This window comes from Anabrus simplex, chromosome 12 (genome assembly GCF_040414725.1).
Source record: "Anabrus simplex isolate iqAnaSimp1 chromosome 12, ASM4041472v1, whole genome shotgun sequence".
In the NCBI taxonomy this organism is placed as follows: Eukaryota; Metazoa; Arthropoda; class Insecta; order Orthoptera; family Tettigoniidae; genus Anabrus; species Anabrus simplex.
The window spans coordinates 65,565,508-65,586,788 of NC_090276.1; positions in this window are offsets into that span (position 1 = coordinate 65,565,508).

Genomic DNA, 21,281 nt, shown 5'->3' on the forward strand with positions numbered 1-21,281 from the left:
AAGAGGGACTCACGAATGAAGGAATGACCCCCTTTACATTATATGCCCTAATATCACAGAGTCAGGAGAAAACTAAATGTGAAGACTTACAATATCGATGGCTCAAAGAAACTGATCAACAATAACATGACATTGACCATTGTTGTGATGTGATTTGTCTCTTCTGCTGCCTCTCAATTCCGATAGATGGGGAGTTAGCTAAATTTGCACATGCTATATGACGGCAGGTGCTACAGCTAGTCTCTTATTAAGTGAACCCTGTTCTGTTCCTCAGACCAGAATTAAAATCCTTGAATTGGCCGGGAAACGAACCCACGGCCTTGGGATAAGACACAAGCACGCTACTTCTACATCACTGGGTTGGCTACTACCAGACAGTTATCCGCCCAGAAGCCCTGTTCGCCACAGAATGCTTGATACTGAACAGGAAAGCATTGTTGGACAAACTGGAGGTCCAGCTGAGAAAGTCACTAGGACGGATCAAAGTAGGTGGCGAGTACAGACGGCGACCAAACCAGGAGCTATACTGTTATACTGAAAAAAGAAAAAAAATCACGGACGTAGCTGGGATGAGGCGTCTGACTTTCTATGGGCATGTCACGAGAATGAATCCGACTAGAATGACCTAATCAACTACTGGAAGAACAGGAAGATAAGGATACAATGACTAAGATAACTGAAAAAAGACATACAGGCACTGGGAGTAACTGGAAACGAAAGAGAACTCAAGGACAGACCACCTTGTAAGAAAACGGGAGCCCTCTGGACAAAGGAGAGAAGGGCTTTTAGTGCCGGGAGTGTCCGAGGACATGTTCGGCTCGCCAGGTATAGGTCTTTTGATTTGACGCCCGTAGGCAACCTGTGCGTTGTGATGAGGATGAAATGATGAAGAAGACGACACATTCATCCAGCCTCTGTGCCCGCGAAATTAACCAATGATAGTTAAAATTCCTGATCCTACCGGGAATCGAACTCGGGACACCTGTGACCAAAGGCCAGCACACTAGCCATTTAGCCATGGAGCCGGACGGAGAGAAGGGAGAAATGTAGCCAGAGATTGCGCGAGTACCGGGCAAACATCAAGCCACCCTCCAATTTATTTATTTATTTATTATTATTATTATTATTATTATTATTATTATTTTGCGATTTGCTTTACGTCTCACCGACACAGATAGGTCTTATGGCGACGATGGGAGAGGAAGCGGCCGTGGCCTTATTTCAGGTACAGCCCCAGCATTTGCCTGGTGTGAAAATGGGAAACCGCGGAAAACCGTCTTCAGGGCTGCCTACAGTGGGGTTCGAACCCACTATCTCCCGATTACTGGATACTGGCCGCACTTAAGCGACTGCAGCTATCGAGCTCGGTAAGCCGATTTATACGTACAGTTTTATCCATCATGCTTATTCCTCACAAGCCATTATCTCCTCATTTCGAGCATCCTCCTACCATTTTTCCCACCTGATTGTAACAGCAATCATTCTAACTACTTTCACATCTGTTACTTCTAACTTTTATTATTATTCGCTGATCCGTCTAAGCTGTCCACAAAGTGGTTTTCCACTTCTCCTCCGGGCAAATGCCGGGACAGTACGTAACTTAAGGGCATGTCCGTTTCTTTCCCTCTTCCTTGTCTATCCCTTCCAATCTTCCCGTCCCCTCACGGAGCCCCTGTTCAGCATAGCAGGTGAGGCTGCCCGGGCGAGGTACTGGTCCTCCTCCGCAGTTGTATCCTAGACCGAAAATCTCACTCTCCAGGACACTGCCTTTAAGGTGCTAGAGGTGGTGGTATCCCTCGCTAAGTCCGAGATAAAAAAACTACCCGAAGGGTAAACGGATTAAGAAAGAAAGAAAAGAAAGAAAGAAAGAAAGATAGAAAGAAAGAAATTCATTAAACAAGTAGTTAGTGGACAGATTAATTTGTCTGTATAGTAATTCAGCGATGGGATGTTTTTAGGCTTCCAGTTGTAAAGTCATTTCGTCTGTGTTCTGACATAAGACGTATTTTGACGTCCGACTCGTTGGCTGAACGGTCAGCGTACTGGCCTTTGGTTCAGAGGGTCCCGGGTTCGATTCCCGGCCGGGTCAGGGATTTGAACCTTAATTGGTTAATTCCAATGGCACGGGGGCTGGGTGTATGTGTTGTCTTCATCATCATTTCATCCTCATCACGACGCGCAGTTCGCCTACGGGGTCAAATAGAAAGACCTGCACCTGGCGAGCCGAACTCGTCCTGGGATATCCCGGCACTAAAAGCCATGCGACATTTCATTTAATTTCAAGTATTTTGAAGACGTTGAATGAATGCGTGCTATGTGCTCATTTTGCTTGTATCTAAACTCTAAGGCAGTGTGGGTACGTTTCTGATTAAGAGAAGGAAATTTGCAGACGCCTCATTAACAGAATCTAACAGCAACGAAGGGAAGAAGGAATTTATTCCAAGGGCATGTGTTGTTAAAACAGTACAGATGGAAACAAGAGCCAAGAAACGCGGTTGACAAGGTGGTGATGTTAATTGTTTTAAGGAAAAAAAAAGAATACAACATAAGGAACTCCTTGGCTGAATGGTCAGCATTCACTCGTTCGAGTTCAGAGGATCCCGGGTTCGATTCCAGGCCAGGTCGGGGATTTTAATGGCGGGTGATTAAGTCTTCTGGGCCGGGGACTTGGTGTTATTGTTTATCCCAACCACCACAGAAACACGCAATAGTCATTACATCCCTCCATACAGGATTGGCGTTAGAAAGGTCATCCTACCATAAAACACATGTGCGACACAGTAGACATCCCTGACCCCACAGGTGTGGGAAAAGCGAAATAATATCTAAAGTCCAAAGAAAGAATGGGAACTGTAAATTTAAACGTCCCAGATACGAGGTTCTGTGTATGTTCGGTGACCGAGTATACCGTATATCTATGTTACCTGTTACCTTTTTGTCTAGACCAGACGTGTCCAGATGTGCAATGTCGCGAGCTTGCCCGGTGAACATGTGCAGCACTGAGCGGTGGGACAAAGCGGGTATGCCGACCTCTGAGGCTGCCAGTCCGTTACTACGTAGGAATGATTACATGTCGTTTTTAAACGAGTGCTCGAGGCAAATGGTGAATATGGCGACAATAATTATGATGGTTATTAAAGATGACATTCTAGGATATTTAATAACATATGTTTAATACTTCATACATTATACACACTTTATATCTCCATGTCAGTACTTCTGTGACCTGTTTCTCTGCTTTAAGGGGACTCGGAATTGAGATTTAGGGACACAAAATCAATTTTCGTACTTTAATCTTTTTTTTTTTTTTTTTGCTAGTTGCTTTACGTCGCACCGACACAGATAGGTCTTATGGCGACGATGGGATAGGAAAGGCCTAGGAGTTGGAAGGAAGCGGCCGTGGCCTTAATTAAGGTACAGCTCCAGCATTTGCCTTGTGTGAAAATGGGAAACCACGGAAAACCATTTTCAGGGCTGCCGATATTGGGATTCGAACCTACTATCTCCCGGATGCAAAATCTAAAATTAACTTTGGAATCCAATGCCACATACATCACTGTTCTATGATAAGTGGAAGTACTTCAAAAACATATTTAAAATAGCTCATGCATGAAAAGTAGTCAGCTGTTTAGCCATCATAGCTGACGGAGTTCAAATGCTCGTAGCAATTCAGTAATGAAATCGGTGGTTTGATAGCTGGGAAAAGGTACAACCATCCACATTGTCTATTTCTTGTTGTGATGGAAATGATAAAGCCAACTTTCTGAGACGTAACACACCCTGATCTGCTGAAAAAAAAAATATGCAAAGACGGACATAAAACCCAAACGAGAGTTTAAACATTGTCATCTGGAGTCGGATTCTCAAGACATTATCTATACCCTTCACTTCGGAGTATTTGATGGCGGTGGCAACATTCATTGAAGGAAATGTAACAAGAAGTACGATTTTGAAAAAGCTAGGATTGGGTATCGGGTGTCGAACCGTTGACACCATTTTACGAGGTGACAAGGAATGACTCCGAAATGCTAACCGAAACTTCCAGAGTTTAAGCAAGGAAGCCAGGAAACAACAGAGCTAGAAAAAGAAAACTGCTCGAACGGTTTGATGTGGGGAGGGAGTTATAGGAGGGGCTTATTTTGACATTCTAACTTTGAAGGCTGTTTTCCCAAAGTTTGCTTTTTCAACAACTTAATATAACTTTTCTCAGCTTCTACTACATGTGGGAACTTGACACTTTCACAGTTAGTTTATTCAAGGGTTCTACAAGTACTAAAGGTATCTAATAATTAGGTTTCAAATGTCTAGTCACCTTAATGCAGGGCCTCTCAGAGTGCATGCGCTTGGTGCATGCACTGTGCACGGTGCAAAAGACGACTTCGCTTGGTTGACCAGAGTGCAGACCCCCCCCCCCCACTCCTCGATTTGGAGCGATAGCGCTTACTCTCTCTTTCCTCACGCCTGTCTTGCTCGCTCCCCCTGTCTCCCTCTTCCACACCTGTCCCGTTGCGCTCCAAATCCGAGCTGAGTTGCGCCGTGTAGAGCCGAGCTTAGTCGAGTAGCCCAGAGACGAAGCGTTGGTCCGAGACAAGCCGAGCGCGACCGATGCACAGTGCACGGAGCTCTTGCGCCTCGATTTGCACGCGTGAGATTTTGGGCGTTTGAGAGGCCCTGCCTTAATGAAAATTATGTTCTGTAAACTGTATGTTTTTTGACCCATTAGAAAATATATATTTACACTGAGGCAAATATATAATTATGTACGACCGGGCGAGTTGGCCGTGAGCGTAGAGGCGTGCGGCTGTGAGCTTGCATCCGGGAGATAGGGGGTTCCAATCCCACTGTCGGCAGCCCTGAAGATGGTTTACCGTGGTTTCCCATTTTCACACCAGGCAAATGCTGGGGCTGTACCTTAATTAAGGCCACGGCCGCTTCCTTCCAACTCTTAGGCCTATCCTATCCCATCATCGCCATAAGACCTATCTGTGTCGGTGCGACGTAAAGCCCCTAGCAAAAAAATAATTTTGTACGCTTCAGTAACTACTCAAGGTACATCTCCTAAACACACGTCTGTCGTGGATAGTTTTTGAGAAAAGGTACATCAAACATTGATAATTTAGCATTGTAGAGGCAGGGCATTCTGGGACCCCTTAACATGGATATATTTTTGGACTATCTGAAATTAGTGTCATCAATTTCTGGAAACTATTGTAACCATGACAACTACTGTTCGTCTATGTACACTCGGTCAGTAGCGCTATCTTCCCACTGTGCGCTTTCTTCCTGTAACTAAGAGCTTGTATCAAGTGAACCACGTTCTGCTACTAGTGTTGTCTATGTACACTCGGTCAGTAGCGCCATCTTCTCACTGTGCGCTTTCTTTCTGTAACTAAGAGCTTGTATCAAGTGAACCACGTTCTGCTACTAGTGTTGTCTATGTACACTCGGTCAGTAGGGCCATCTTCTCACTGTGCGCTTTCTTCCTGTAACTAAGAGCTTGTATCAAATGAACCACGTTCTGCTACTAGTGTTGTCTATGTACACTCGGTCAGTAGCGCCATCTTCTCACTGTGCGCTTTCTTCCTGTAACTAAGAGCTTGTATCAAGTGAAGTCCGTTCTACTCCTCAGTCCAGAATGAATAAATCAGTCTTATTTTCCTCCTAGTCGTCGTAATATTTTTGATACTTTTATAGAGTTTCTGATTTGAGCTCAACCAGAAAGTGTTTTGGTCATTTTGCAACTTCTTTGAACCCAATACTTTTCGAAGGAACTTTCTTCCCCTTTTTTCAAGGTGTCAGTGTTTCTGGTCCATAGAGGCACTCCGTTCTGACTACTGTGCAGTAATGTTTTAATTTGACATGGATGGAAATGTGCTTGGACTTGTTATATTATTATTATTATTACACTGGCGGAAATAAATATACAAAAACCAAGAAGGGGTTGTGCTAGATTAACGAACGTTGGTAGGTGTATGTATAGATCTGAAATGTGACGTTGATTCAAATTTCCCGAAAATCGCATTATCGTGGCGCTAGTAGCGGCCTCATGACGTTGCACATCAGGTTTGCTTTAAATACGGGCTGTACTGTGCGAGAGCGTTAGTTACCTGTGAGATTGGACGGAGAAATCGTGAGTGGGTCAAGAATGCTTTTACGACGACCAAGAGGACAATATCAACAGCTCACTGTGGTTGAACGAGGCCGTACGTGAAGGTGGATTTTCCTTCCGTGCTATTGCAGAACGACTTGGCAGGAATGTCTCCAGTATGCATTCGTGCTGGCAGCACTGGTCACGAGAAGGTACGCTCGTAAAAAAACCGGGCTCCGGAAGTCCCCATGTCACCACTGAGAGGGAAGACCGCCGTATTCTGCGTGTGGCTGTGGCGGAGCGGACTGCGTCTGCAGCAGCAATTCGAGCGGCAGTTGGCACCACAATGACGCAACGAACTCTTCGAAATCGGTTACTTGAAGGACAGCTCCGAACCAGACACCTGCGGCATGAATTCCACTTACCCCAAACCACCGCCGTCTGCGACTACAGTCGTGTCAAGCGAGAGCTCATTGGAGGATGCAGTGGAGGTCCATTGTGCTTTCCGATGAAAGCCGGTTCTGCCGTGGTGCCAGTGATGGTCGTGATTTGGTTAGGAGGCCAGGTAAGAACCTGCATTCCACCTGCCTGCGGCGTCGACACACTGGACCCACATCGGGAGTTCTGGTCTGGAGAGCAATTTTCTATGTCAGCAGGGGCACTCTCGTGATTATCCCATGCACCCTGACTGCAGATGTGGACGTCTGTCTGGTGATTCGACCTATTGTGTTGTCATTCATGAACAATATTCCAGGGGGTGATTTCCAGCAGGATAACGCACGCCCTCATTCCGCTGTTGTAACCCAACGTGCTCTGCTTTGGTCTGCTCGATCCGCCGATCTATTCCCAATCGAGCGCGTATAGGACATCATTGGATGACAACTCCAGCGTCATCCACAACCGGCATTAACCGTCCCTGTATTGACAAACCAAGTGCGACAGGCATGGAACTGCATCCCACAAGCTGACATCCGGCAACTGTACGACACAATTCATGCAAGTTTGCATGCCTGCGTTCAACAGTCAAGCGATTAAACTAACTATTAACGGACCAGCATGGTACATTTGGGATGGCTTTTCTCGCGCGGATATTAACTGTAATTTAGTACTTTTAATCAATTAAATACACTGACTGACAGAGCAAATGCAACACCAAGAAGGAGTGGTTCGAAAGGGATGAAAGTTGGGGAAAAAACAGAGACGGCACGGACGAATAATTGATGTTTATTTCAAACCGATATGCAGGTTACACAATGCGCACGGCATCGACTCAGTAGGATGTAGGACCACCGCGAGCGGCGATGCACGCAGAAACACGTCGAGGTACAGAGTCAATAAGAGTGCGGATGGTGTCCTGAGGGATGGTTCTCCATTCTCTGTCAACCATTTGCCACAGTTGGTCGTCCGTACGAGGCTGGGGCAGAGTTTGCAAACGGCGTCCAATGAGATCCCACACGTGTTCGATTGGTGAGAGATCCGGAGAGTACGCTGGCCACGGAAGCATCTGTACACCTCGTAGAGCCTGTTGGGAGATGCGAGCAGTGTGTGGGCGGGCATTATCCTGCTGAAACAGAGCATTGGGCAGCCCCTGAAGGTACGGGAGTGCCACCGGCCGCAGCACATGCTGCACGTAGCGGTGGGCATTTAACGTGCCTTGAATACGCACTAGAGGTGACGTGGAATCATACGCAGTAGCGCCCCAAACCATGATGCCGCGTTGTCTAGCGGTAGGGCGCTCCACAGTTACTGCCGGATTTGACCTTTCTCCACGCCGACGCCACACTCGTCTGCGGTGACTATCACTGACAGAACAGAAGCGTGACTCATTGGAGAACACGACGTTCCGCCATTCCCTCATCCAAGTCGCTCTAGCCCGGCACCATGCCAGGCGTGCACGTCTATGCTGTGGAGTCAATGGTAGTCTTCTGAGCGGACGCCGGGAGTGCAGGCCTCCTTCAACCAATCGACGGGAAATTGTTCTGGTCGATATTGGAACAGCCAGGGTGTCTTGCACATGCTGAAGAATGGCGGTTGACGTGGCGTGCGGGGCTGCCACCGCTTGGCGGCGGATGCGCCGATCCTCGCGTGCTGACGTCACTCGGGCTGCGCCTGGACCCCTCGCACGTGCCACATGTCCCTGCGCCAACCATCTTCGCCACAGGCGCTGCACCGTGGACACATCCCTATGGGTATCGGCTGCGATTTGACGAAGCGACCAACCTGCCCTTCTCAGCCCGATCACCATACCCCTCGTAAAGTCGTCTGTCTGCTGGAAATGCCTCCGTTGACGGCGGCCTGGCATTCTTAGCTATACACGTGTCCTGTGGCACACGACAACACGTTCTACAATGACTGTCGACTGAGAAATCACGGTACGAAGTGGGCCATTCGCCAACGCCGTGTCCCATTTATCGTTCGCTACGTGTGCAGCACAGCGGCGCATTTCACATCATGAGCATACCTCAGTGACGTCAGTCTACCCTGCAATTGGCATAAAGTTCTGACCACTCCTTCTTGGTGTTGCATTTGCTCTGTCAGTTAGTGTATGTTACGTCGACAAATATATTGCCAACATTTCCGTATTCTGCATTACTTATTTCATAGTGTTTGGATGTTTTGTTATTATTAAGCTGGACATTCCACGTTATACTGTATTTCATGTACACCTGCCCCCCTCCCCAAGGTGTCGAACGTATTTGCAATCCATTAACTGCACACAGATGTCTGTTACGTATGAACTGTAGCCTTTATCGTCAGCCAGTGAGTGCATTGTGTAATGTTGGTGCCGACTTACCGGAGCCGCTGTCGATCGAATCGACCAATGTAGGACGGTACCGCTGTGATAAGGCTTAGTGTGGGACATAGCCTTCTATTGATAAACTCTTATCTGCTTCTGCTGGAGGATGCTGCGTTCCTTGCTTGTATGACAAACAGATGTGCAGTTGTCCAAGAAGAAAGAGTACTTCATACAGGTCTGCTTTTAACTCAAGTACAGTGGAACTTCGATATCTCGAAGCATCTCGGGAGCTAAATTTTATTTCGAGTTATCGAAATTTAGAGATATAGAGAATATCGTCTGCCTGCTGTCATTTCTTGATGGATGCAATACTTTTGCATCCATCTCTTGGCACAGGACAGAGTAAAGTGTAGCTTCCACCGAAGTCCCAGTCAACATCCATGGCTGTGACAATATGGAAGTTGCTGGGGTATGGGTAGTGCTGAGTAATGACATTCGGAGCACGACTAGTGCATCTGAGTGTTATGAAAGGTGCTGCTCATAGTGTCGGTTGTGCTGCAATAGTACTTTCTGACCCAGTGAGGAAAGCAATGGCAAACTACCTCACTCCTCATCTTGCCTAGTACGCCTCATTTTGGTGCTGCCATTGGTTTTTGGGGTTTCCTTATAACTGCATAACCTTTGGTGGTGGTATTTGAGGATCCAACCAGCCTATGGGCTGATGACCTAATAGATAGAGAATATCGTTTCTGCTCATGTATAGCGCTTATAATTAATACATTATTTTTAACAGTATTTAAAAGTATACAAACAACCTCTATTTTACGGCATCACTTTAATTATAACACTTATTACAGTAACATTTTAGAAGACAGGATAGAGTAGGAAAACAAGAAACATACCTCCATTAACACATTTGCAAAAAATCCGTTAGTCTCTTCCGTTTGTTACTGTTAACCTTTCCTCCCGTCACGTTGAAACTTCTCGTCAATATCACGTAGCCAAGATTCGTAAAGGGAGCTTGTCATCCGCGACTTCGGGGGGTTGCTTTCGTACGTGACCAGTAATTAATTCACACCGGGGATTATTTATTTATCGTATGGTTTACAATCACATCACAATAAAAGTATTATAAAATTATTTTCACGTCTGAACACATTAAGTCAAAATGTCAGATTGGTATGTCTAATATAATTTACGCCGTTTTGAGTAGCCATCAGGATCTCCTGAGAAGGCTGATAGAGGACATTCTTGGATAATATGCTGAACAGTTTGTCTTTCAGCACCACAACTACACTCGGGAGATGGAGTTTTCTTCCATTTATAAAGGGAGTCTGCACATCTACCACAATTAGTTCTGATTCGGTTTAGAGTACACCAAATTTTTCTGGCGAGCTCAAAACCTGGTGGCTTAGATGTGATGCATGGCATAGTTTGCTGTTCTGGTGTTGCAGAGGTCTTCCATAATTGCTTCCAGCTGTCAATCATGTTGAAATTACTTTCAGCAAGCTTCCTTGCAGTATTCAATGGAGGGTGGCGAGAGCGAAGTATCTTCCTGTTAATAACAGGGAGGTCAAGATGTACAGGAAGAGAAGAATTGTTGCACATATTATTGTGTACCTTGATAAGTGCTTGTTCTCTTCACACGGATGGAGGTGGTATGTGACTTAACGATGGCAGCCAGTATGTTGGAGTGCATCTGATTGTCCCTGATATTAAACGCATGGTTTGGTTGAGCTGAGTATCAACAAGCCAATTTTTTAATCACTAGAAGTTTTAATTTTTCGGTTCCCGTCATATTAGCTCCAAGCAACACTGTAATCCTTTCTTTACTTGTTAACTGTTCCTCACAAACCACAAATGCCGTATTGCACAATTAATGTTGCACAAAATTAGAGTTACAGAGTATTTCTTGCTTCAAAGGAGGAAATGTTTGCTTCGAGAAATCGAGAAATTCGTGTAACCTAATTTTGAGTACTAGAGAAGTAAATATACGTCAAGAATAGGACAAAAGGCCGGGAAATTTAAGTTATTTCGAGATACCGAAAATTTGAATAATGGAGGTTCGAGATATAATTTTCCAACAAATTATGTTTGTAAATAAATAAATAAATAAGTAGATGGCGATCTCGTTAAGAAACCTGTCTTAGCTACATTTAGGAATTTCAAGACCGTAGAGCACAGTAGCGGTGATCAGTAAGGACGAGCGGGGGGGGGGGGGGGGGCGGCAGTTGTCTCCTCCCACTTTGCATTTCATTTTTATTCTATTTCACCCGGCTGAAACTAGGAATTATTTAAGAAAAAGCTCATTTGTACAAGCCCTGCTGTCTTATCAGCTAATCCTTTCAGTGGAAAGCTGATACCTTTATGCAATAATAATAATAATAATAATAATAATAATAATAATAATAATAATAATAATAATAATAATAGTTATGCTTGTCATAAATATGTCTTACGGTTATCTGAAAATTTGCGTCGCAAAATCTACGGATACAAAATGTGTAACGCTATGTTACCTAGCAACAGTGTAGGCGGTGATGCGAAGCGCTGATAGATGACCATGACTTAGAGACATATAGAAGGCTCTCTTATCAAAGAGGCCTCACCTCATCATACTCTAGAGATTGATCATTTCATTCGTGGTGTTTCATAGGCGCTGATTCAGTTTTTCTGTTTCGATGCACTGACTCTTAATTCGATAGAGGTATCTCTCGAAAGGCACATTTAGGATTATTTGATTTTCCCAAAAGGAAGTTTGATACTATTTATCCTTTGAAGAGAACTCCATCTCGTCAGTTGCTGGTCACATAATATAAAATTAATTTCCAATTTGATTTAGCACTAATGAACATATAGCACCTCATTAGTTTCCTGTAGGAGTTTAAGCCACAATTGTAATACATTCCATAGATGTTCTCTAGTATGCTCTCAATAATAATAATAATAATAATAATAATAATAATAATAATAATAATAATAATAATAATAATAATAATATGTTTTTGTTTACGGCCATTAGAGACCACGTTAGGTAACAGTTACATGTTTCTGGAAGCCTTCTTCACAGCCCAGAACTTTAGCATCCTTTCTCTGGCAGCCTGTATTCTTTCTTCCGTCCACCCACGGTTATGTTTTGATTCGTCATGGAATCCCCTGGAATTTGTCGATTACTGACTTAAACTTTGTTCGGTTTGAGATGTCTTCTGAATTTAGTCCCACCTGTTTGAGATCCTTCCTCACCTGCCAGAACCATTTGTCCGACACTTTAGGTCTGCTGTCTAGTATTGAGAAAATCCTTTTCGTTAGTCTCTTCTCATCCATTCTAAATAAATGTCCATAGAATTTAGGTCTCCGTTTTATCATGGACTCAGTTAGCCTTTCATTGTCACGGTAAAGTTCTTCCCTTCCTCGCAACCTGTACTGTCCATCCACAATCTTTGGACCTATTATTTTGCGAAGGATCTTTCTTTCGAATTTCTCAGCTTCTCTCAGTCCCGCTTTCCCTGTCATTTGGAGGCATTCACTAGCATACAGCAGACATTCCGTTTTAATCACTGTATTGTAGTTCCTTAGTTTAGCTCGTCTGGAGATGGTTTTCTTCTTGTATACAGGATATGTCCTACGAAAAGCCGCAGCCATCTTCTCCCGTCTGGTGTTGCTTGCTTCTCTTTCATTAGCTTTCAATTGCACTATTTCACTCAAGTTCTTAAAGCTATCAGCTCTTTCTATTTTACCGAGTTCTGTCTTCAGGTACCGAGGGGCTATTTTGATGTTTGTTATATATTTAGTTTTTTTCGAAAGAAATCTGTAGTTCTGCTCTTTCTGCTTGTAGTTTTAGTACATTCAGCTGTTCTGTTGCTGTGTCAGTATTCGTAGATAGCAGCGCAAGGTCATCAGCATAGGCAAGGCAATAATAATAATAATAATAATAATAATAATAATAATAATAATAATAATAATAATAATAATAATAATAAAAATAATAATAATCTGCTTTCAGAACACTGACTAATAACCATTCTTTCGCGGAGCCAAAAGGTAGAACTAATAAAAGCTGGACAGAAGAACGTAAGAAGAATTTCAGTGAGAAGATAAAGATATTTTGGGAAGAGAAGAAGGCAAAATCATAACTTCGAGCGTGCTCCTCAGTTGGGCATAAAGATGTGAATAATAATAATAATAATGATAATAATAACAACAACAACAACGACGATAATAATAATAATAATAATAATAATAATAATAATAATAATAATAATAATAATAATAATAATAATAATAATTCACTTGGAAATTGCGTAGCGCTTTGAGATTAAGAAATGATAAAGACTGCCACTGATTTTGTTTGGATAATATGATTCATAAGACCATCTGTGTCGGTGCGACGTAAAGCTGGATAATATGATTTAAAAAGGTGTCAGAAAACCTCAAAGAAGAAGGAATAGAAGAAACAATTGAATCTCTAATATTCAAATTAAAAGAAGACCCTCCGTGGCTCAGGCAGTAGTGTGCCGGCCTCTCACCGCTAGGTTCCGTGGTTCAAATCCCGGCCACTCTACCTGAGATTAGTGGTGGACAAAGCGGAGGCGGGACAGGCTTTCCCTGTCATCTTTCTTTCCAGCAACACTGTCCAATATCATTTCGTTCCATCTGCCAGTCATTAGTCATTACCCCAGACGAGTGCGACAGGTTTCGGCAGCCGGCATAATTCCTGTCCTCGCCGCTAGATTGGACTGGAAACTGGCCGTGGATTTTCATTTTCAAATACAAATGAAAAGTAAACTTAAGTAAGAAAAGCATCCATTCGAAGCACGGGTAATACCAATGTTATTAAATACATCTAATGGAATACTTGTTGATATTATGGAACTGCTGGACTCTTCCGCCCCTGATGTTCTATTGCTGTAAGCCGACCCTCGTACACATGGTGAGTGGTGCTGTATCCCTGATCTCTCCTTGTGATCCCAAGCGGAATAGTCTGTTAGATGGTCGGCCGCTCCGGAAACACGAGTGCTATGTGACGTCAAGGGTCAGAAGAGCGACTCTGTCTGGGGTCATTCCGGACACTGATAGCAACCTCATCATCAGTGTGACAGCGGAGTGCTTGTCTTGTGTCATCTTCATCCGTTCTGCCAAAACGAGTGCGTGAGCGGAATATAAACATTGCATGAGGAGACGGAGGAATTTATTACCACACAATTATCCACAGGAAGTATAGTAGCGTGAACCTTTGATCATCAACATGATAATGGTAAGAATGTTGAAGAATAATTTCGCAAGAAAACAAATCATCGCACTCGTAGGCCTACTTTTTCTCTGCTACACAGAAAAGCATAGACTGATGAATTTGTTCTTGGTCTTAGAAGGAGAGAGAGAGAGAGAGAGAGAGAGAGAGAGAGAGAGAGAGAGAGAGAGAGAGAGTGAGTACCCCTTTTAGTAGCCTTTTACAACAACCACAGGGGAGATAAAGAGTTCCAATAAGTCGAAAGTAAAAAAAGGCTCATGGATTGCGAGAAAATGAAAGACAGTGTAGACCTCCTAAATATATTATTATTATTATTATTATTATTATTATTATTATTATTATTATTCATTCGGTTTGGCCGAGTATGGATCACGTTATTTCGAATTCAGCTTCGTCTGGTCTCTAATCCTCGTCCAGTTCTCCTTCATCCTTTCACTCTGCAATCTCCCCTTTTCTGTTCACGGCGCTTGGCTTCTTCTTCTTAAGACGCCGTCTCCGAGCGAAGGTTGGCGATCCACGTAACTAGCTCTGATCTTGACAGCGCAGAATGAAATGCCATTTCTGAAGTACAGCAGTGCCATCTTCGAAGGTCTTTCAGCCATGAATTTCTTCTTCTCCCAACAGATCTCTTCCCCTGTATCTTCCCTTCGATAATAAGCTGTAATAACTGATACCTCTCACCTCTCATGATATGTCCTAGATATTGCGTTTTCCTCTGTTTTATGGTGGGCAGTAATTCTTTTTGCTTTTTCATCCGACGAAGGACCTCGGCATTTGAGATTTTCATTACCCAGGCTATCCGCAAGAGACGGCGATACAGGAACATTTCGAAGGCATCAATACGTTTTTCTGTGATTGGATACAGAGTCCAGCTTTCACATCCATATAGGAGAACAGAAAATAAATATATAGCAGCGGATCATACGAATTCGTAGTTGGAGACTGAGATCTGACCTCACAAAGAATTTCTTCATGGTTATGAATTGTTCCCTGGCCTGCTCAATTCTAGATATTATCTCCCGTTTGGAGTTACATTGGTCATCCAAGATGGTACCCAGATATTTGAGAGAAGACACTTGCTCAACTATTTTATCTTTTATTGTGAGATTTGACCGAATTGTCTTTTTAGAGAACACCATCAGTTTCGTCTTTGAGGGGTTAACATATAATCCAAACTCTTCACTGTGCTGAACTAAGGAGTTTATCATGCACTGAAGGGCAGGCATGTCATCAGCTATGACAACAGTATCATCTGCATATCTGATGTTGTTGATCATTTTCCCGTTATTTTTGATCCCACCATAGTCTTCCAATGTTTCTTTAAAGATTGCCTCTGAGTAAATGTTCAACAACAGAGGTGACAGTACACAACTCTGGCGGACGCCTTTCCTGATCGAAGCAGTTTCTGAAGTTCCTTGATCAGTTTTGACATTTATACGTAAGTCACCGGAGTCAATACCTGTTCATCTCAGAATCTCTATCAGCTTATTGTGCCTGACACAATCAAAAGCTTTTTTATAGTCTACAAAACAGGCATAGACATCAACATTCATATCTCTGCACCTCTGTAACAACACATTTAACGAGAAGAGTGCCTCACGTGTACCAACGCCATTTCGGGAACCGAACTGATTCTGATCCATGTGGGATCTAAAACGCTTGGTAGTCTTGATCCTCGACTTGTTGCTGATTTCCGTTCCTTGTATTCCCATTTCCTCCAGGTCCTTCTTCTTCACCTCCTTTTTAATTTAATTTCGTGTGGCTATTTCTAGCCGAGTGCAGCCCTTGTAAGGCAGACCCTCCGATGAGGGTGGGCGGCATCTGCCATGTGTAGGTAACTGCGTGTTATTGTGGTGGAGGATAGTGTTATGTGTGGTGTGTGAGTTGCAGGGATGTTGGGGACAGCACAAACACCCAGCCCCCGGGCCATTGGAATTAACCAATGAAGGTTAAAATCCCCGACCCGACCGGGAATCGAACCCGGGACCCTCTGAACCGAAGGCCAGTACGCTGACCATCCAGCCAACGAGTCGGACTCTTCACCTCCTTATACCAGCGTACAGTAGTTTTCATGTTCTCAAGAAATCTTATTATCTGATTCGTCAGTCTCCCCGAACTCATTCTGTAGATATGTCCGAAGAACATGGCTCTCCTCTTCAGGATGAGATTAAGAAATGAAATGTATTATAAAAACGAAATATATTATTTTTTAAAGGCTGATTTTTGTAATTTTTGAATTTTTCTATGTGTCATAAAACACAACTTGCTTTCACATCACGTCGACACAGGTAGGTCTTATGGCGACGATAGGATAGGAAAGGCCTAGGAATTGGAAGGGATCGGCCGTGGCCTTAATTAAGGTACAGATCCAGCATTAGCCTGGTGTGAAAATGGGAAACCACGGAAAACCATATTCAGGGCTGCCGACAGTGGGGTTCGAACCCATTATCTCCCGGATGCAAGCTCACATCTGCGCGTCCCTAGCCGCGTGGCTTACTCGCTAGAAAAGATCGCAATATGGAGATGAAGTTGGAATTCAAGAGGACAAATTGGTGGTGGTGGTGGTGGTGGTGGTGGTGGTGGTGGGGGCAAATATTCGTTTGTAGGAAGAAGAGTCAGGGATTGGAATAATTTACCAAGGGAGATGTCCAATAAATTTCCAATTCTTTACAATTATTTATGAAAAGACTAGGTAAACAACAGACAGGGAATCTGCCACCGGGGCGACTACCCTAAATGTCGAGATCAGTAGTGATTGATTGATTGATTGATCGATCGATTGATTGATTGATTGATTGATTGATTGATTGATTGATTGATTGATTGACTCTATCCTGGTACAAAATTCATCCACACACGACACTTCACTTCACTTCCTTCCGTCGCTTTGCCATCTACTTGCAATCTCTCTCGGACCTTAGAATCCGGCACTGCCCTCCTGGAACGACCTGTCTTATTGATTGTTCCATTTTAAATATTTTTAATTGGATCTGCCCCAGAGTATTGTAGTTACAGCACCTTGTACACGCACCGCCAGTGAGGTCGATTCAAGCAGTAATCTTAGTTCTTATTTTAAGAACAGTTCTCGGAAGATAATAGCTAGGATAAGCATATCTGTACTTGGCAACGAGCAAGATATTAGACTGCGATTTCCAAGAAGCTGACGGCAGGTGGTTAAGACACAATCACGCGATTACGTGGGATATACACCTATCCATGAAATTGACCACTAAGGAAGAACTTTGCTTCCTCGATCGTTTAGACCGAGATTCAAGAACAACACACTGGGTTACTGAGGAATGTGTATTATATCGGCTTTATTGCGCTTAATCTTGGAATTTTTGTCTGCAATTTAAGTGTTTTCCTTTGAAGGAAAAAAAAAAATACACTGTAGAGCTCGCTAAATTCTTATGATAGCTATTTTTTTTTTTTTTTTGCTAGGGGCTTTACGTCGCACCGGCACAGATAGGTCTTATGGCGACGATGGGATAGGAAAGGCCTAGGAGTTGGAAGGAAGCGGCCGTGGCCTTAATTAAGGTACAGCCCCAGCATTTGCCTGGTGTGAAAATGGGAAACCACGGAAAACCATTTTCAGGGCTGCCGATAGTGGGATTCGAACCTACTATCTCCCGGATGCAAGCTCACAGCCGCGCGCCTCTACGCGCACGGCCAACTCGCCCGGTATGATAGCTATTAAGGAATGTATTAAAATATCGGGAAGCAATAGGTATGTGTACCACAGAGCGGTACTGTTTAGCAGTTGTAGCCTGGGTTTGATAACCGTCATTAATTCTCCCCCTCGTTATTTCGCTCATCCCGAAAACAAACCCGATAAGTCAATTATTTCAGTTTTGTAATTTTTTTTCTGTAACCTACTAAGGTCAATGTTCTCTATCTTTTGAAACTAACAAGATAAGTAATTTCGTCATAATATTGAAGTAACTGCCAGATATTACTTTCATATTATTTAAGAATACAAAACGGTCATCAGTTAAACCTTGTTAGTATTGCAAATATTGTTAATAATAGCTTCAACCATATTAATCAGATTGTCTTGTGTGTAGTGTAATTTCCGTTGGCACTGTGGACGTGGAAATTATTTCGCTCATGATTGGTAGTAAATTTAGACAGTTACTTTTGTTAAAGAGAACTGTTAAATCTTACTAGTTAACAGTACACGGATGTGACTTACACCACTTGGGGTTTGACTGGTCCACATCAGAAAATAACGCTTGTTCAAATCGAAAGCAGAACCTTCATTAATATTTTGAATTTAAAAAAACCAGACCAAAACCATTTTTAAAATGTTTCATACAATGCAGATTGGTTTGAATCAGTGATTTCGTATTGTTTATAAAAAGAATGCTTCCCATGAGAACTTTTTAACTTTTTTGACTTAACTCTTTCAAGGAGGATATATCGTCTTCTCCTTAGATTGGTGGGGCGGGCGTCATAGTTGAGTGTCTTAGTAATGAGCTTCTCAGTACTGCGGCCGTGGTTCGAAACCGGTCAATGCATGTGGGACATTTTGAAGGATATATAATATCCCCGTGGTTCAAATTTCACGTGTAACTGCAGATGCCGGGTTTCTGTACTGGCGGTCTTTTTTTACAAGAGAGTATAGGCCTAAGTTGTAAGTTGCGGTGCATTATGTGACGTGTATACCGAATTGAAATTGAGTTCTGTTCATTTAGAGTTTCTGGACAAAAGACCAAGAAATCTAGGACTGACCACTGTACATCATTGAAACATAGCAGATCACACCACGAAATCACCAGGGAAGTAATGATAATGAGTAGTTCAAAACGAAGAAGGCCATTCAACACTAGATGGATAAAATATAACAGACCAAATAATAATAATAATAATAATTATCAGACAATAACTAACTGGAAAAGAAAGAGAATACAAGCCTTTGAAATGTGGTGCATCCAGAAAGACACAGAAGGTGAGATGGGTCGATCGACACACAATGAAGGGATACTGAATTGAAATGGCGAAATTTGATCAGAAGATAGGACACATCTTAAACCACCCAGGACTTGTCCACTTAATTTTTGACTGAAGTGTAGATGGTAAGGACTGTATGGGTAAGTCCAATACGTGAATATGACAGGCAGATTCGAGTAGATGTAGTAGTTACCTAGAAATGAAATGGTTAGCACAGGATGGGGTGGCATGGGAAGCTGCACCATGCACTGATGTCCCAAACAAAATGTATATAATGCTTTACCTTATATCGATTTAAAATAAATGTATTAATTTTATTATATATAATGTATATATAATTTTGCTATTAGATCTATGTAAATGCGATTTTAATTTCACATTGCTATTACCGAAAGAACGAAAGAATAACTGAAATTTTCTGCTGAATTAGTAGCGGCACTCGGGAATTAGGATAGGGGGGAGGGGGGATGTAAGGTAACGAAACTGAAAAAAAATAGAAAATGGTAATGAGTGAATTTCGGCAGAGGTGAAGGTTGCCATTTTACCAATTTAAGCGCGATAATAATAGTTTGTTGAGATTTTAATTCTATACTTTACAATAAAAATTTTACCAAAGAAACAATATTACACACGTATTGAATTAAATAGAAGTCCGGCATGATTATACAATTAAAAATCATTTAGTAGTTGACTGCACACTAACTGCCAGACTGACAAATGCGCGCGGCAAGCGGGTGAATTATATCTCAGTGTTCATGATCTTGGCGAAAAACAAAACAAAACAAAACAAAACAAAACAAAACAAAACAAAAACAACAAAAACAAAACAAAACAAAACAAAACAAAACAAAACAAAACAAAACAAAACAAAACAAAACAAAACAAAACAAAACAAAACAAAACAAAACAAAACAAAAAACGTATACTCCTGCTCCTCTTGCTTACAGCACATGCAAAGTCTCCACTACTTCCTATGTCGCTTAACAAATCGGTTAGCCGCGACGAACGATATTTTATGCGTATTTCCGCTAATGATTGTGTTAATAAAAGAAAAGGAAAGACTTAGCTGATAAGACACAACAAGAGGGTAAAAATGAGCTTTTTTTTTAAATAATTCCTAGTTGTAGCAGAGAGAGATGGAATAAAAATGTTCTGTTTTCTCTACAAAGTGGCAGGGGGAGGGGGGGGGCGACCACCCCTCTCGCCCTCACTAATCACCGCTACTGTGCTCTGTGGTCTTCAGAATCCTAAATGTAGTTAAGACTGATCCCTTAACGAGATCGCTATCTATTTATTTGTTTACAAACATAATTTGTTGAGAAATTATAGTACAGTCGAACCCCGATATCTCGAACCTCCATTACTCGAAATTTCAGTATCTCGAATTTCTCGATATCTCGAAGCAAGCATTTCCTCCCTTGAAGCCAAAAATACTCTGTGACTCGAATTTTGTGCAACATTAACTGTGGTTTGTGAGGTACGGTTACTGTAACAAATAAAGAAAGGGTTACCGGTAGAGTGATGCTGGGAACTAATATGACGGGAAACCGAAAAATTAAAACTCTCAGTGATCGGAAAATTGGCGAAGCCTCGCTGTTTCTCGGATGTGAGTTAATTACGAAAGCAACCTCCGAAGTCGTAGATGACAAACTCCATTTACGAATCTCGACTGCGTGATATTGACGAGAAGTTTCAACGTAAAGGGAGGAAAGGTTAACAGTAACAAACAGAAGAGACTAACGGATGTTTTCCAAAGGTGTTAACCGACATACTTACGTTTCTTGTTTCCCTACTGTATGAACTCTAACTTGTCTTCTAAAAAGTTACTATAATAAGGGTTATAATTAATGTGATGCCGTAAAATAGAGTTTTTTTTGTATATTTTTAAACCCTGTTAACAGTAATGTATTCAGTATAAGCCCGTAGATACATATGATTCAATTATGTGTTATACATGGTCGAAAACTGTATTCACTATATCTCAAAATTTCGATAACTAGTTCACGAGGTGATTTCAGAAATCGAGGTTCCACTGTAGTATAAGGTTTTGTTTTACATAATTTTTGTCATTTTATTTAGTGGTTTGAATCTCTGACCTGTACTGTATCTACCAAATTTTTCTCAAGGAGACAATTTCTAAACTTTGTTTGCTCAACATTTGACGGGCTTCCAGTCTCGAGGTGAACTTACTTAATACACTTTCACGTTGACTCATCTGTGTCGCGAGCTTTTGAGAGAAGTACACTTGAGCCTCCCCA